This window comes from Protobothrops mucrosquamatus, unplaced genomic scaffold (assembly GCF_001527695.2).
Source record: "Protobothrops mucrosquamatus isolate PMUCROS unplaced genomic scaffold, P.Mucros_1.0 scaffold586, whole genome shotgun sequence".
Taxonomy (NCBI): domain Eukaryota; kingdom Metazoa; phylum Chordata; class Lepidosauria; order Squamata; family Viperidae; genus Protobothrops; species Protobothrops mucrosquamatus.
In genome coordinates this window covers 341,533-358,816 of record NW_015386886.1, presented here as the reverse complement: position 1 = coordinate 358,816, position 17,284 = coordinate 341,533, and the positions used below count along the sequence as shown (strand labels likewise).

The 17,284-nt window shown below is 49.4% G+C and overlaps 1 protein-coding gene across 1 annotated transcript in view; it reads right to left on the bottom strand.

The window, feature by feature from the left end:
- PCDH1 (protocadherin 1) overlaps positions 1 to 17,284 on the bottom strand; it is a 218,806-nt gene that overhangs the window by 195,261 nt on the left and 6,261 nt on the right. The window lies entirely within an intron of this gene.

The following is a 17,284-nucleotide window of genomic DNA, read 5'->3' as shown; positions in this document are numbered from 1 at the left end:
ATGCCAGACGGCCAGTTGGAGCCACTGTGGATCCGGATGCCGTACGGCTCCCTGTGTTAGGACTATCCGCTCTGGAGGAATTCTCCACGGGGGAGCTACGGCGAGATTCACGAGATCCGCGAACCATGGTCGCCTCGGCCAGTGTGGGGCCACAAAAATCAGCTCCGCTTGTTCCTGCAACAGCTTCCTGATGACGGCCGGGATCAAGGGAAGAGGAGGGAATGCGTATAGGAGGCCCCTCGGCCAAGGAGTGCGAAGGGCATCCGCTCCCTCCGAACCCTGAGAAGGGTATCGAGAGAGAAACTGGGGAAGCTGGGCGTTCTCCGGGGAGGCGAACAGATCGACATTGGGTTGACCAAACCGGTGAGTGATCTCTCGAAAGAGACGGGGATGCAAGCGCCACTCTGAGTGGTCTACTATAGACCAACTCAAGAAATCCGCCTGGCGGTTGTCCACCCCCGAAATGTGTTCCGCTTTTAGGGACAGAAGATGTCTCTCTGCCCACGCCCCCAGCAATCGTGCCTCCGACATTAGGGCCCGAGATCGTATTCCGCCCTGCCTGTTGATGTGGGCCTTTGCCGCCACGTTGTCCGTCAGGACTAGTACGTGGCGGCCTTCCACTATCTTGTGGAAATGGCGAAGTGCCAAGTGTATGGCCCTTAGCTCCAGCCAATTTATGTTCTGTTTGAGATCCCTTTTGGACCACTGACCTTGCGCTAAATGATGTTGTAGATGCACCCCCCATCTGAATAGGCTGGCGTCCGTGGTCAAGGTTATGCGAGCTGGTTCCCTGAAAAAGGATCCTTTGTCCAAAGCCGGGGATAGCCACCAGAGAAGGGAAGAAAGGGTCTGAACTCGGACCTGCACCCTCTGTGGAAAACAGGCTTCTCCCCGCCTCTGATAAGGGAGTAGAAACCACTGAAGTTGTCTTGTGTGGAGTCTGGCCCAGGGCACTATATTGATGCAGGAAATTAATTTTCCCAGCAGCTGCGAAAGAAGGAGCAGGGTCACCCGCTTTTCCCTGCGCACCTTGGAGACCAACTTGCGTATGCTGGTTCGCCGCTCTTGGGACAGAAAGACTTGACCCAGGTTGGTATCGATTATTGCGCCCAAGTGCAATAGCCGGTTGGTTGTGGATAGGTGACTCTTTTGAAAATTGATCAGGAACCCATGATCCTGAAGTGTTCTGATCGTTAGCCTGACGTCCAAGCAAGCGTTCAGTGCCGAGGACGATTGAATCAGAATATCGTCCAAGTAACACTGGAGCCGTACTGGAACTAATCTCAGTTGTGCGGCAAGGACTGTCAGGATTTTCGTAAAGACCCTGGGGGCTGATGACAGGCCGAATGGTAAGGCCTTGTATTGATAATGGCAATTCGCATACGTGAACCTGAGATATCGCCTGTGAGCCGGATTTATGGGGATGTGGAGGTAAGCTTCTGACAAATCTATGGATGTGAGGAAATCCCCCGGTCGAATGCTGCCTAGAATCGAATGGAGGGTTTGCATCTTGAATTTTTGGTACACCAGGAATGAGTTGAGGGTCTTGAGGTCGAGTATTGCCCTCCATCCTCCTGAGGTCTTGGGAACCACAAAGAGGATGGAGTAAAACCCGAGACCTCTTTGATCTGGTGGTACCTGTTCTATTGCTTCTATGGTGAGCAAATGCTGAATGGCCTCTCTCATGAGGCCTTGTTTCACGGGATTCCGTGATAGGGGGCAAGCTATGAAGCGCCGTGGGGGAGGAACTAGGAACTCTACAGAGAGACCGTCTCTGATGGTGGTGAGAACCCAGCTGTCTGTGGTGGTACTTTCCCATTTGTGGAAGAATTGTGTCAGCCTTCCGCCGATGGGAGGAGGTCGCCTCAAGTCACTTAGTCTTTCGGAAGGGACGACCTCCCCTACCACGGAAAGTTCGCTTGCCCTGGAATTGTGGCTTTGGCCTGTCCCTGTAGCCGGACCGGTCCGAGGAGCGGTCCGGCCCTGATTGAAAGGGCCGATACCCGCTCCAGGGATTTCGGTCTGAGTGAGCCCTAAATGACGTGCGTCGATTATACGGAGTAAAACGTCTGCCCGTCCTTTTAGAAAGATGAGAAAGTACCTTCTTTTTCTCCTTGTTTTCAATTAAATAAGGAGCGAGTGCCTCGCCAAAGAGGCGACCCTTCTGGTATGGAGCAGCTGCTACCCGCCATTTATGTTTAGTGTCGGCCCTCCAATTTTTTAACCAAAACAACCTACGTGCAGCCACGTTGGAGGCTATGGCTCTGGCCGAATAATTGGCCGATTGCAGTGACACGTCCGCCATATATTCCAGAGCAGCTTTCAGCTTAGTGATATCCTGGTGTGCCCTCAAGTCATCTGGGGAAATCCTGGACTGAAGCTCATGGAGCCAAATCAATGAGATCCTGGCGAAGAAGGAATTAGAAGTTGAAGCTCTTATTGCTAATGCCGACGCCTGGTGAGTTCTACGTAAGGAAATCTCAGATTTCTTGTCCTCGGCCTTAAGGGCCTCAGACATATCCCCTGGGATCTTGGTGTCCGATAGAATGGGGGAGAGAGCCTCATCCACTCCTGGGACCTCTAAAACCTCGTTGAGGGAAGGGACCGTATCCAGGAGTTTACGGTCTATGCCCCCAAGAGCTGAGAAGGTACCAGGGGATCCCCATTGTTCTTCAATAGATTGAAGAAACATGGGGGGACAAGGAATCTGTTGGTTCTTCGTGACAGGCTTCTGGAACAGTGGATGAGAGCTCAGTGCAGAGTCCTGATCTGCTGTTTGGGGCTTCACTGGTTCAATCTTCCCGGTAACGCAGGCCTTGCGCAAAAGGGAGGAAAAAAGAGCCGGGTTAAATACCCCAATCAGAGGAGTAGCCTCTGTATGTGCGAACTCATCATCTGACCACAGGCCCTCCTCAAGGACCTGCTCGGAATATTCCAAGATCACACTTCCCTCCGATTGCAGTGGAGAAGCCGGATCTTGCTCATAATCCCTAGGATGTGAAGTTTCTCCAGATGTGGAAGGGTAAGAGGTCCCTGGGACCTGAGGGGTTCTCCCCGAAGATGCCATTGCCTGAGCCACCGCCTGTGAAATCATAGCCTGAAGCTGGGCGGTGAAAGATGGATGTTCCGGGGACCGGAGACCCGCCGCCGTCGGGGTGAATGATGCCGACGGAATTTGAGGGGGGCCACAAAGGAAGGTTCACCCTGGTTGTCAGATGCTATTTGGGATAGGCCCGGATCGGTCGGATCTGTGTCCTGGATTTGCATCCTCAGACCTTGGTCAAATAGGGACAGATGATCCCTACTGAATCCCGGCGAGGGATCGAGAGTATGCTCTGGGGACCAAGCCCGTGGGAGGGGAGAAGGACGTAGTCCCTCAGATGTGGATGCAATGGGGAGGGAAGTGGGAACTGGTTGTACCTGCGTTGTGTGTTGTTGTGCTCTGGAAAGTTGTCATTCCAACGCTCTATGTCTGCTGTCTGCCTGCTTCTCTGCCGTCTTAGAGGTCCGTTTGATCTTGGCCTTGGCTTTTGATGGTGCTTCCTGGTTGGGCGACTTGCGTTTTGCATTTCCACCAGAGGTGGAAGCCTGTGGAACGGTGTTATCCGCCATAGTGCAGTAACAAGGAGATAACAGGCGCTCACCAGGAGATCCCTGGATCCGTCCTGATCTGCAATACACTAACAATGAGGTAACAGGCGCGCACCAGGAGATCCCTGGATCCGTCCTGATCTGCAGGAGACAAGGCTGCGGCCCACCTAGATGGGACAGGCCTGCACGAGGGTCTGTGAGGTCCGGCCCACCGACAAGCACGGAGTCACACCACGCGATATAAGCTGCGTTCAGCCCAAGGGAGCTGTCCTGTTCCCTAATCAATGAAGAATTGATGGTTTGAATGACCAATAATAATCTATTAATTAATTAATTTTTTTTAAAAAATCATTTTTAATTTAAATTTTTTTTTTTTTTTTGCAGGGAACCCTTGTGCCTCACTTAGTGGCGGCCCTTAGGACAGCAACTGGCCAGCCACCAGATGCAGACAGCGGAACAGGCCAGCAAGTCAAAGCAGTTGAATTGATTCACTGAGTGAAAAGGACCAGCAGGTAAGAATATAGGAGTCTGAAGATCAATAAAGAAGTTGAAAGAGAAAAAGGAAAAAACTTTCTCTGAGGAGGTATATATATCCAGAAAACTCACTCTGTCAGCCACGAGGCTGATTAAAATGGCGTCTGACCAGTGGGGGGGGGGAAGGAAGAGCAAGAGCCAAAGGACTTGATCCGATGGGGGGGAAGTAGGATCCCCTACACCCCCGCGTGAAAATGCCTCTCTCTCAATGAGCCAGTGAGAAGTAATGCAATTGAATTATTTGCAGAGTGGGATCGCGCGGGCCCCAAAGTGGCGGCCGCGACGATCCGAGGCTGCAATCAAACTGTTTGCTGACTGAGAGGACAGTAGCCCCTGTGTCCTCGTAGGCCAGACCCTCCAAACGTGAGTATCGAGAGAGGAATGCCCCCCGTGCAGCAAAGTAAACTTTGAATATTTATTATTATTATTATTATTATTATTATTATTATTATTATTATTATTATTATTATTATTATTATTATTATTTAAAATTATTAATTGCGATCGAGCACAGGCCTCCAAAATGGCGGCCACGCCGATCCAGGGAAACAGAAACTTTTTTTTTTTTTTTAAAGGGATCTCCTTAAGGAGAAAGAAATCCGGAAAGTAACTAGTCTATTCAACTAAGGAAGGTAGATAACGGCGGAGGCTTTGAGTAAGGTGAAATTAGGAGCTATGACCAAAAATAAAGAGACAGAAAGACAAAAACAGGGAAAAAAAGGGGGGGAGGAGGATAATGGCGATCGCCACGCTGCACAAGGCAGCGTTTTAACGATCAGCTAGTTGTCGTCAGTGCTTGCCTGAGGAGAAAGACAGAGACCGAGCAGCTCTGTGTAGGGCTTAATTTCCTCCCCCCAGGAATAGTAAAGTCCACGGATGGATTCTAACTACCTTAATTTTGAAATCTAATCAGGAGCCAAATTCCACGTCTTCTTCAGGGCTGAGACCAGAAGAAACTGGGGCATGGTCAGACCCTGAAGGGGCGTGGCGACTTTGATTGTTTTGGTCTGATTGGGCTAGAGGACAATTAACACCCATCCGTGGAGTCTACATTCCTCCATTTGCTGGAGAACGAAAAGGACGAAGGAACGAAAAGGGGGTGATATGGGGGCGATGGAGCGAGAAGTTTGGGGGACACTTTTGAGCCTTCCCCTGCGGCTCCGAGCCTCCTCCGCCATTTGCAAAGAGAGACAGAGACACACAAGTGCTTCTCTCTCTCTCTCTCATGTGGATTTGCCCCCTCGCAGGGCTCCTGATTGGCCCTGCACCCAGGTGCCCCGCCCCCTGGGAGAAGCGCAGCCAGGAAGTCCCTTTCCCTGGCTGGCCCCGTCCGAGGTGCACGTGGCCGGGGAACCGCGCGGGGAAGCCACGGGATCCTCAATGGGAGCAGCCTGCCAGAGCCTCACTGAGCGAGCCAGCCTTCTCGCAAGTCATGGCCCCGAGGGAGAGCAGCCCCTGCGAGCCCCAGCCGCGGGACTTTTGGCCCAGCTGGCCGGGAAGGCGTGCCGGAGTCCCGGCTGCTTTGTCGGTGAAGAATGTGAGGTGAGCAGAAGATGGGGGGGGAGAGAAAGGGAGGGGGGAGGCATTTTCCAACCAGCAGCAGAAGAGCCCCAGCCGGACCCGCGGGAGCACCTCCTCCTGGGGCCCGGCGCCGGCTTCCTTGCCCTCCTCCTCCTCCGCTTCTTCCTCCTGCTGCCCCCTGGGCGGCAGTCCCAGCTGGGCCGGTGGCCAGCGGGGGCATCGCTCCCTGGGTGACGCTGGTGGGTCACAGATCACTGGGAGTGCCGCGCAGTACGGAGCGGCCCCAGCTCCTCCAGCACAACGGACCTACTGGCACACGGGAGGCTCCAGCGTTGGTCCTGGTGGGAGGCGGATCGTTGCCCCAGTTCTGACCGAGGATGCTGGCGGCATGGGAGAAGGTTTGGCGACACAACTGACGGGGGCGTTCCGCGGATGCCCCGCGACTTAAGCCCGGGGATGCTGGCAGCGCGAGGGGAGGCTTGGCAATGCAGCCAACGGGCAGGGCATTCCACAGATGCCCCATGGCCCCAACTTGAGCCTGGGGATGCCAGCAGCACATGGGACGGCCTACCAATGTGACTGTGAGCCGGGATGTCCCCGCAGGCCCGGCGGGCAGCAGAGCTGGGTGCCTCCAGCGGTGACGAGGTCTTCTGCTGCCTCCTGCCCCCCTCCCCGCCCCTTCGGCGCCCTCTGCCTTTCGTTCTCTCTCCTCAACTGGAGAAAGGAGAGGGAAGGGAGGGAGAGGAAAGAGAGAAAGAGAGAGAGAGGGGGGAAAGAGAAAGAGAGAGAGAGGGGAAAGAGATAGAGGAAGCGCAAGTGCCTCTCTCTCTCTCCCTCCCTCCCTCTCTCTCTCTCTCTCTCTCTCTCACACACACACACACACACACACACTGAGTGGGGGAAGAGGACTGGCAGACCAAGGGAAGAACGAGGGAGAGGGAGGGAGGGAGAGAAAGAGACCCTTTTGACATCTAAAATGAAGATAACACTGAAGATATATATATAATAAAGGTAAAAAGGGATATATGCAGTGTTATCTTCATTTTAGATGTCAAAAGGGTTTTGCAGCTCCCAGTGTTTTGTTTTCAGTGATCATTACATTTAAGTGTCTTGAATAAATAAGATAATAATGAAATACATGTATCACGAAGTTTGGGAATAAAGTGACGGGTGGCACCAAAATTTTTCACACAGTTGAGATATGGGAAAAAGACTGGAAATAAATTATTTGCATCATATGTCCTGATGACAATTTTAAAGAAAACAAAAAAAGTGTTTGCATAAACTGAAGAATTATTTCCTATGTTGTGATTGAGATGTTATGTTGGGGGAGGGGGGCGATGACAACTTCCTCATTGGCTCAAGGGAGCGATTCGTTCAGCTTAACATCAATACCTGGGAAAATACTAGAAAAAATAATCAAAAAACAGATCTGCAAACAACTACAAATAAACAAAGTTATAACTAGAAGCCAGCATGGATTTGTTAAAAACAGATCGGGCCAAACTAATCTTATTTCATTCTTTGACAAAGTGACTAAATTAGTACATGAGCAAAATGCTGTGGACATAGTATATTTAGACTTCAGTAAGACATTCAACAAAGTAGACCACAAACTACTTCTTGGTAAACTAGAAAAATGTGGGATAGACAGTATCACCACCAGATGGATTTGTAATTGGCTGACAAACCATACTCAACAAGTAGTCCTTAATGATACTACATCTAGATGGAGGAAAGTAAGCAGTGGGGTACCACAAGGTTCTGTCTTAGGCCCAGTACTCTTCAATATCTTCATAAATAACTTAGATGAGGGAATAAAAGGGAAACTCATCAAATTTGCAGATGACAAAAAGCTGGCAGGAATAGCCAACACATCAGAAGACAAGCTCCAGAGCCAAAAAGATCCTGACCGACTTGAACAATGGTCACTATCCAACAACATGAAATTTAATGTAGAAAAAAGGTTTTACATCTAGGCAGGAAAAACCAAAGGTAAAGTACAGATTAGGCGAAACCTGGCTCAAAAACAGTAATTGTGAGAGGGAATCCTAGTGGACGATCACTTAAATATGAGCCAGCAGTGGGCAACAGCAGCTAAAAAAGGTAATACACTCCTTGATTGTATAAACAGAGCATAACATCAAAATCGCGTGATGTATTAGTTTTGCTTTATAAATCCTTAATAAAACCACACCTGGAATACTGCATCCAGTTTTAGTTACCACATTACAAAAAAGATGTTGAGACTTTGGAAAAAGTGCAAAGAAGAGCAACTAAGATGATTAAGGGCCTGGAGACAAAAACATATGAAGAAGGGTTGCAACAATTGGGTATGGCCTATCTAGAGAAAAGAAGGACTAGGGGAGACATGATAGCAGTATTGCAGTATTTGAGGGGCTGCCACAAAGAAGAGGGGGTTAACTTATTTTTCAAAGCAGAAGGCAAGACAAGAAACAATGAATGGAAATTAATCAAGGAGAGAAGCAACCTGGAATTAAGGAGAAACTTCCTAACAGTGAGGGCAATTAATCAATGGAACAGCTTACTTTCAGAAGTTGTAGGTGCTTCATCACTGGAGGCTTTTAAGAAAACACTGGAAACCCACCTGGTATAGGGTCTCCTGCTTGAGCAGGGGGTTGGACTAGAAGATTTCCAAGTTCCCTTCCAGCTCTATTCTGATTCAATACCTGTATAACAGGAGGGCTTACTGACTACTGCAGAAACCAAACTGGCCTAAAGACGAAATGAAGAACAGAATGGAGGCATGGGAAAAGAAAACTTTGAAAAAAGAGAGACTGTGGGACTAATTGAGACTGCACAAGACCAACCTTTAAGAACAAATGCATACAAAACCAGAATTGAGAAGACGACAACAAACAATAAGTGCCGCCTACTGAATCTGAAGAACCTGAAAAAAACAGTGAACCACCTGATAAGCTGCTGCAAGAAGATTGCTCAGACTGACTACAAACAGAGGCATGACAAAATAGCAACAATGATGCATTTGAAGATCTGCAAGAAATATCATTTGCCTGCAAGGAATAACTGGTTGGACCATAACATAGAGAAAATAGATATTGAAGAAGCTAAATTGCTCTGGGACTTTAGAATTTAAACAGAAGGCAGCTGCCACATAACACCCTGGACTTAACAATTGTTGATAGGAAAGACAAAAAAGTCTGGATGGTGGACGTGGCAATATTTGGAGACATCAGAATAGAAGAGAAAGAATTGGAAAAGATAACAGAGACTTCCGGTTTTGCGCCCATAGTGCACGGCCGCGGGAGAGCGAAGCTCCTCTCCCCACAGCTGGTTTCGTCCTGCCAGGGGGACCCTAGATGGGTCAGAAGTCATCCCGAAAAGGTGACCTTGAAGGAGGGGTGCTCTGTTGATCACGAAGCGACGGCGATTGCTTCATTTGATCTGGGGGAAACCCTCCGACCCGACAAGAGAAAGGCTAGCATGAGATCAGCGTCTAGCCCAAGCTACTTGCATCCAAAGTCCAAGAGCACAAACCCAAACATCGGTGAACAGCGTGCTTGGAATTGGTGAGAGTATTGATCTTCTTTCTTCTATCTACTAATTGAATCCTTGAGAAAGATCCCCAAAGCAAGAAAACCTCCGGAAGGGAAGGGAGGGGACTATATTCCCATTCCCTTATAGATGGAAGCGGCGGATTAATATTAAGGAGGAAAGAGATATACTAAAATTCAATTTAAAATACTACAGACTGGATAAATTTAGGAACTAAAGAACTGTCAAGAGTATACCCTAAAGTGTTTTGGTGGAATTATAAAAAACACATAACAAAAAATAACTTTTTGATTGAAAAAAAAACTGAAAAAAGAAATAACTGCTGACATCTAGTGGAGAATCAGAGCATAGAACACTAACAATAAGGACTCAGAAACTGGCAGAATGCTCAGAGATAAAGAATAATCTGTTCTTAATCATTCATCATAGGATGAATAGGCTTCAGACCCTTTATTATATTTGTTGCTCTTTCCAGGATCTCAATCTTTTTTTGTATCGTGGTGACCAGAACTGAACACATTATTCAAAATGTGATCTCACCAGCATATTGTAAAGCAGTACTATCACTTCTCATTGTCTTGACACTATCCCTCTGTTGATGCATGACCTTACTTTTCTCACTACTGAATTGCATTTTGTTGAATAGGGTCCAATGTTCTGAATCTTGAGTCTATCTATCAAAGTGTTAGCAATTCCCCCGTTTGTCATCTGCAAATTTGAGCAGTTCCCCTTGTATCCTCTTAGTCTTCTTAGAACTTCAGACTAATGTAGAAAAATTTAAATCTTCCCTACTGTTACAGTCAATCCCTAAATGATAATAAGCCTTTCAAAAGAGTTTTGTATCAAACTAGATAAAAATGCCTTCCTATGTTTTGTTATTTATACTTGGAGAAATAAGAAAGCAGGAGAATGCAACACCAAACTGGCGGGAATAGCAACACTCCAGATATGGTCAAGATCCAGAAGGATCTCAACAGACTTGAACACTGAATCCTATCCAACAAAGTGAAATTCAGTGGTGAGAAAAGAAAGGTGGTTTTACATTTAAGTAAAAAAGCCCAAATGCACAGGTACAAAGTAGATAGTACCTGGCTCAACAGCAGTAACTGTGAAAAGAACATGGAAATTCTGGTGGACAACCACTTAAATTTGAGCCAGCAGTGTGCTGCAGCTGCCAAAAAGCGGCGTTGTCTTACCTGAACGCCTTTTCTCAGCAGGGTGGTGTAGAGTCCACAGAATGGGTTAATTCAGTCTTCCTGCTTAGCAGACTAAGGCAAAAAAAGCTTGCCACGCCTCTCTCTGGGTGTGTCTCCCCAGTTTTTGGTACATGTCGAGGCGAAGAATGCAGACGCAAAGCTCCAAACAAAAGATGAGAGGAAAAAAAGGTACAAAAAATTACATGCCTAGACCAAGGAAATACAGGGGGGGATGTGGACTCTACACCACCCTGCTGAGAAAAGGCATTCAGGTAAGACAACGCCGCTTTCTCCAGCAGAGGGTGGTGTAGAGTCCACAGAATGGGACATACCAAAGCTGCTCATGTCCCTGAAGGGAGGGAAGTCTAGGCTTGCTCAACAGGAGGAGCGACAACTTGCTGCAGTACCCGCCTCCCGAAGGCTGCATCTGCAGCAGCAAACCGATCAATTTTATAATGTTTAATGAAGGAAGAAGGGGACGACCAAGTCGCTGCCCTGCAAATCTCTTCAAGCGAGGCCTGGGTGGACCAGGCTGCAGAAACCGAAGCGCTGCGCGTAGAATGAGCAGTGACTTGAGAAGGAACTGGAAGCGACTGTGAAACATACGCCCTCGTGATACAGGCCCTTATCCATCGCCCGATGGTGGAAGAAGAAACCTTCCTCCCCATAGTAGAAGGATGGAAAGAGATGAATAGGGCTTCCGATTTGCGGAAGGCCGAGGTACGTTTGAGATAGTGACGCAGAGCCCTGCGCACGTCCAAGGTGTGCCACCCTCTCTCCAGACGATGGGAAGGGTTGGGACAGAAGTTTGGGAGTACCAGGTCTTGAGAGCGATGAAAACCTGTATTAACCTTGGGAATAAATGCCGGATCCAACCTGAGGACCACCCTGTCCTTGTGGAACATACAGAGATCCTTCCTAACAGATAGAGCGGCTAGCTCTGAAATCCTCCTGGCCGATGTAATAGCCACCAGAAAGGCAACCTTCAAGATGAGGAAGTGTAGAGAACATGAACCTAGAGGTTCAAAGGGAGAAGAAGTTAACGCTTGTAATACCAAGGGCAAATCCCAGGACGGGTAACGATGGATCGTAGGAGGACCTGTGTTAGCAGCACCCTTCAGGAAGGCACCGACCGCTGGATGGTGAGACAGGGAATCATGGTTCTTACAAGTGAGAACTGTCGACAATGCCGCTACCTGTCTACGTATCGTGCTAACCGACAATCCCCTATTTAGCCCTTCAAGTAAATATTCCAATATGTGCAGGATAGTAACAGATAGTGGGGAGAGATCCTGTGTCCTGCACCAGGAACAGAAATTTCTCCAAGTGGCATCGTAGATCCTGTTGGTCGATGGGCGTCTAGAAGCCTGGATAACAGATATTACCCCAGAGGAATATGCCAACCTAGTTAGACCTTCCCGCTCAAGTGCCAAGCAGCTAGTTGAAGCCACTGAGGGTCCGGATGTTGGAGATTCCCTTGACTGAGAGCTATTCGGTCCGGAGGGATTCTCCACGGTGGAGAGAGCGATAGATCCACCAGATCTGCAAACCACGGCCAACGTGGCCAGAATGGAGCAATTAAGATTAGCTCCGCTCGCTCTTGTAGGAGCTTGCGAATAGTCGCTGGGAGCAGTGGGAGAGGAGGGAAGGCATAGAGCACGCCCCTGGGCCAAGCGCTCCGAAGGGCATCTATCCCTTCCGCCCCCTCCGATCGGAATCTGGAAAAGAACCTGGGGATCTGTGCATTTGCCGGGGAGGCAAAGAGGTCTAGGACTGGTTGCCCGAATCTGAGGGCTGCCTCCCTGAACAAGGTTGGATCTAGCTTCCATTCTGAATGATCTATGGTGGCCCTGCTCAGGGAGTCCGCTTGTCAATTGTCCTCCCCCGAGATGTGTTCCGCTCGTATGGATTTCAGGGTGGATTCCGCCCAAAGTCCCAACGCCATGGCCTCCTGCATGAGGGACCAAGAGTGGGTCCCTCCCTGTTTGTTTATGTGAGCCTTGGCCGTAATGTTGTCCGTCAGGACCAGTACGTGTCTCCCCGTCACCAGGGGAGAGAACTCCTGAAGGGCCAGGTGAATGGCCCTCAGCTCTAGCCAATTGATGTTGTGGGCCAGTTCTGACTTGGACCACCGGCCCTGAGCCAGGTGATTGTGAATATGCGCCCCCCAGCCAAACAGACTGGCGTCTGTGGTCAGGGTAATCCTGGTTGGCTCCTTGAAAAAGGTACCTCTGGATATGGCGGATGAAGTCCACCAAAGTAGGGAAACCCGTGTTTGGTGTGGAACCTTGACCTTCGTTTTGGATGCACTGATGTTGCGTCTCTGATAGGGAAGGAGGAACCACTGGAGACTCCTGGAATGAAGCCTGGCCCATGGAACAATGCCCAGACAGGAGACCATCTTCCCCAGGAGTTGTGAAAGACGCACCAGGGGCACCCACTTTTCCCTTCGGACTTGGCGTGCCAGCGTCCGAATGCTGACCTGACGCTCCGGGGAGAGATAAACTTCGCAAAGATCTGAGTCTATCAGCGCTCCTAGATGGATAAGCCATTTTGTGGGGGTCGTGTGACTTTTCTTGAAGTTTACGGAAAAACCGTGTTCCTGAAGAGTCCAGAGAGTGATTTCTAAATCTGACTGGGCTGAGTGGAGTGATCTGGACTGCACGAGTATGTCGTCCAGGTAACACTGTACTCGCACTGGTCTCATCCTTAGATGTGCCGCCAGTACGGCCAAGATCTTTGTGAAAACCCGGGGAGCTGAGGAGAGACCGAAGGGAAGGGCCCGATACTGGTAATGCCTGTGTGCGTAGGCAAACCTCAGAAACCTGCGGTGTTCCTGTAGGATCGGAATGTGCAGGTAGGCCTCCGTCAGGTCGATGGAGGAGAGGAAGTCCCCTTTTCTGATGCTTGCTAGGATGGACTTTAGGGTCTGCATTTTGAATTTCTTGTAAATAAGAAAGTGATTGAGACCCTTCAGATCTAGAATAGCCCTCCATCCTCCCGAGGTCTTGGGAACCACGAATAGTATGGAATAGAATCCAGTTCCTATCTGATCTGGAGGAACCCTTTCTATGGCCCTTATGTCTAATAAGTGGGCGATTGCTGTTGACACTAAAGAAGCCTTTGAAGGATTTTTTGAAACTGGGCACTGTATGAAACGATCTGGGGGTGAAGATTGAAACTCCAGGGATAGACCGTGTCTTATGGTCTCCCTGACCCAGGCGTCCGTGGTAGTGCCCTCCCAGATGTCGTAAAACAGGGCCAGCCGACCCCCAATGGGGCAATCCCCTTTGGCGTCACTTGGACCGCCTGAAAGGTCGTCCGCCTGAACCCCTGAAGGGACGCTTGCTCTGGGACTGGCCCCTGGCTCCACCACCCTGGCAGTCCTGTTGGCGATCCTGCCTAGGAAGGTAGGACCGTGAGCCTCTGGGCCAATCCCAGGACTGCCCCGCTCGAAAGGGCTGTCTCCACTCCCAAGAGTCACCGGAACGAGAGGATGACCTACGATAACCGAGTTGTGGTCTCCTATCCAACTTTTTGGAAGGATGAACCAAGATTTTACGCTTGTCCTTGCCTTCAATGACATGAGGGTCAAGTACAGCGCCAAACAAGTTCTTGCCACTGTACTTGGAAGTAGACAGGCGCCACTTTGCCTTTAGGTCCGTGCGCCACTGTTTCAACCAGAGAAGTCTTCGTGGCAGCAACTGAACGGGCCGAGCATCTAGCCGAATGCAGAGAAGTATCGGCAATGTACTCTGAAGCAGCTACGATCTTACCCAGAGTTTGGTGGGCTCTAACCTGGTCTGGTGGAATGAGGGCCTGGAGATCCTGTAGCCACATGATCGCAGCACGGGCAAAGAAGGAGGATGAGGTGGCCGCCCTGATTGCCCAAGCCGAAGATTGGTGAGCCCTGCAGCACGAGAACTCAAACCTTTTATCCTCTGCCTTCAAGTACTCAGCCATGTCTCCTGGAACAGCAGTGTTGGAGAACAAAGAAGCCAACGGGGCATCCACGGTTGGGACTTCTAAAAGAGATGCAAAGGAAGAGGAGACATTATAGAGCTTTTTATCCAGACTACTTGGAGGAGGTGTGGAAGCTAGTGACGACCACTGCTTTTCCACCGTGGACCTAAATACCGAAGGACAAGGAATCTGAGGTTCCTCCTTGACCTTTTCCACAGAGGACTGGTCTCTTGGGCAGAGGAAGTAGAAGGTGTCTCCTCGTGAGCCAAGGTGAGTTTAACCGTGGCTATGGCCTTCAACAGGATGGACCGGAAAATGGAAGGATCAAAGAGACCTGAGGATGTCGCCTGCTCAGGAGCTGGTTCCTCATCCTCTGACAATATGTTCTCAGTTGTCTCTATGTCAAAAGATTCCCCCTCCCCTACTTGCGATGAAGTTTCTGAAACATCAGAACGAGGTCCTATATACTGCCCCTCCTGGGAGGGCGGAGCGGGTGTAGTAGGAGAGGGTTGAGCCTGTTCCTGGCTTCGGCCTGCAGATGCCATAAACTGCTTGAAGGCATGGTGCATAAAGGCCTGGAATTGACTCTGGGACCACATTTCCTCTGGATCCCCAGAGCTGGCCCCAACCCCAGTTGGGACACGTCTGCTCACTGACGCTTGCTGGGACGGAGAAGATAAGGAGGAGGAATGATGAGGACCAACCTGCTCAATTTCCCCCAGAGGAGACAGGGGTATTGGATCATCCTGTGATGATGCAAAATGAGGCTCCAGCGAAGGTGTGTCCAATGGGGGGGGGGAACCAATCCAGCCCCAGTGGACCTCAGCCTCTGCGCCTTAGAAAATTCTCTTTCCAATGCTAGGTGTCTCCTCGAGGCCTCTCGCTCGGCTGTTTTAGACACATCTTTTGTAATTAAATGTTTGGTTTTAGCTTTTTTCTTTTTTCCCTCCACTGCTACTTCCTCTGATCTGCGTTTTGTTTGAGCAGGAGGGACACTGGTCTGAGTTGCCTGGGGCGAGGAACTGTCTGCCATTGTGGTCTGGGAACTCCTAGGCAGTCGTACCCAGAGGTGGGGGAAATAACACGCAGATCACGCAGTCAGAGATGGAGCAAAACAGATCCTCGCTCTGAACAGCTAACAATGGCAAAAGCAGCCAGACAGCCTTCTAGAACTGCCTGCACAGGCCCTGTGACTAAAGTCCACTGGCTAATTGTAACAGGTGGTCAGAAAACAGAAAGAACTCTTCACTCCTCTCCTTAGATATAAAGTCTAAGGAAAAACCTTGAGCTGAGCAAGGCAGTCAAGTCCCAAGTGTGAAACAACACGTGAATTTCACAGCATCTGAAACAAGTACTTTTCCCCCTAAACGGACCTGCTTACAGGCCAAGGCACTCTGGCAGTACAGATACAGATCAAGTAGGCCTTCAAAATGGCGTCCGCCACGTGGCCTTAGTATAACAACCGTAACTTGAACAGTAAAATATCCCTTATATTTTATTATTGTTTTCCTTATTTTGTTATATTTATTATTATTTTTTATTTTTATATCTATTTTTTTTGTTGTTTTGTTTTTTAAGTCACGAGGCCTGCAAAAAGACCCTCCGTGATCAAAGTACAATCAAACAGGCAAAGAAGAAAAGACTAGGCCACAAAATGGCGTCAGCCACGTGGCCCGGTGAAAAGGTGCACTCGCTGAAAGCGTGCGCTTCAAAATGGCGGCCGCGAGAATTTAGCCTCGCCCAAACGGTCCTAGAGAAATTTGAAGACCCTGGGAAAGACCTAGGGACAGGCAGGGACAGCTTCCTTGCTTCCCCCCCCCCCTGGTCCCAGGAACTTGCGTTTAGAAGCGCAGCAGCCGCTGCGATCGAAAAGCTGGAAGCGAGGAAAAACGGCCGAGGATCTCAGCGTCGAAGACGAAGCCGCTTCAGCTATCCAGAGACCGAATTATTCCCCCCGCGCCTCCGCACAGTGGGGAAAACGCCTTCCCAGGTCCTACAGCTGATCTCGGCTGCCTAGCCGAGCCACGAGTCGTGGAGGCTTGCCGTCCGGCACGGCCTCGAACGGACCTGCAGTCTCTCGTTTGCAAGCCCCGAGGGGCAGCAAGGAAAAGGAGAGAAAAATCCCTTTCACACAGAAAGGTAAAATTTTGAAAATAGCCAATTAGTCAAATTTTAAGTTAATCTAGAATTTTAGAGTTAATCCAATGTAAACAGAACAATCTGGCCTAGCCAGGGAACCTTGCAAAAAAAGGTCTGCTAAGCTTGAGACTAAGACAAAAACTGGGGAGACACACCCAGAGAGAGGCGTGGCAAGCTTTTTTTGCCTTAGTCTGCTAAGCAGGAAGACTGAATTAACCCATTCTGTGGACTCTACACCACCCTCTGCTGGAGAAAAGCCAATTCTGTCATAGGCTGCATTAGCAGAGGGATAGAATGAAGATCACGTGAGTGTTAGTACTGATTTATAATGACTTAGTAAGACCACATGTGAAATATTGCATCCACCTTTTGTCACCGTAATATAAAAAAGATGATGAGACTATGGAAAGTGCAGAAAACAGCAACAAAGATGATTAGGGGATTGGAAGTTAAAACATATGAAGAACTATTGCAAGAACTGGTTATATCTAGTCTAATGAAAACAAGAACAAAAGGTGTCATGACCATATCTAAGGGGTTGCCACAAAGACAAGGGGGTCAATCAATTCTCCAAAGCACCTGAAGGCAGGACAAGAAGAAATGGATGGAGACTTCCGGTGGCAGGCGCCTTCGCTGGTCGCAGCTGATTGCTGCTTCCCGCCTGTTTTGCGTAAAAGCCGGTTTGACAGCCAGTATCAGCTGTCAAACGGCTTGAAACCTCTCCCCTGGGCATAAGGGGAGAGGTGAGCTGCCCGGGGTAGGAGTTGAGTTCCCGAGTCGTCCTATTTGGACGATGTAGGTGA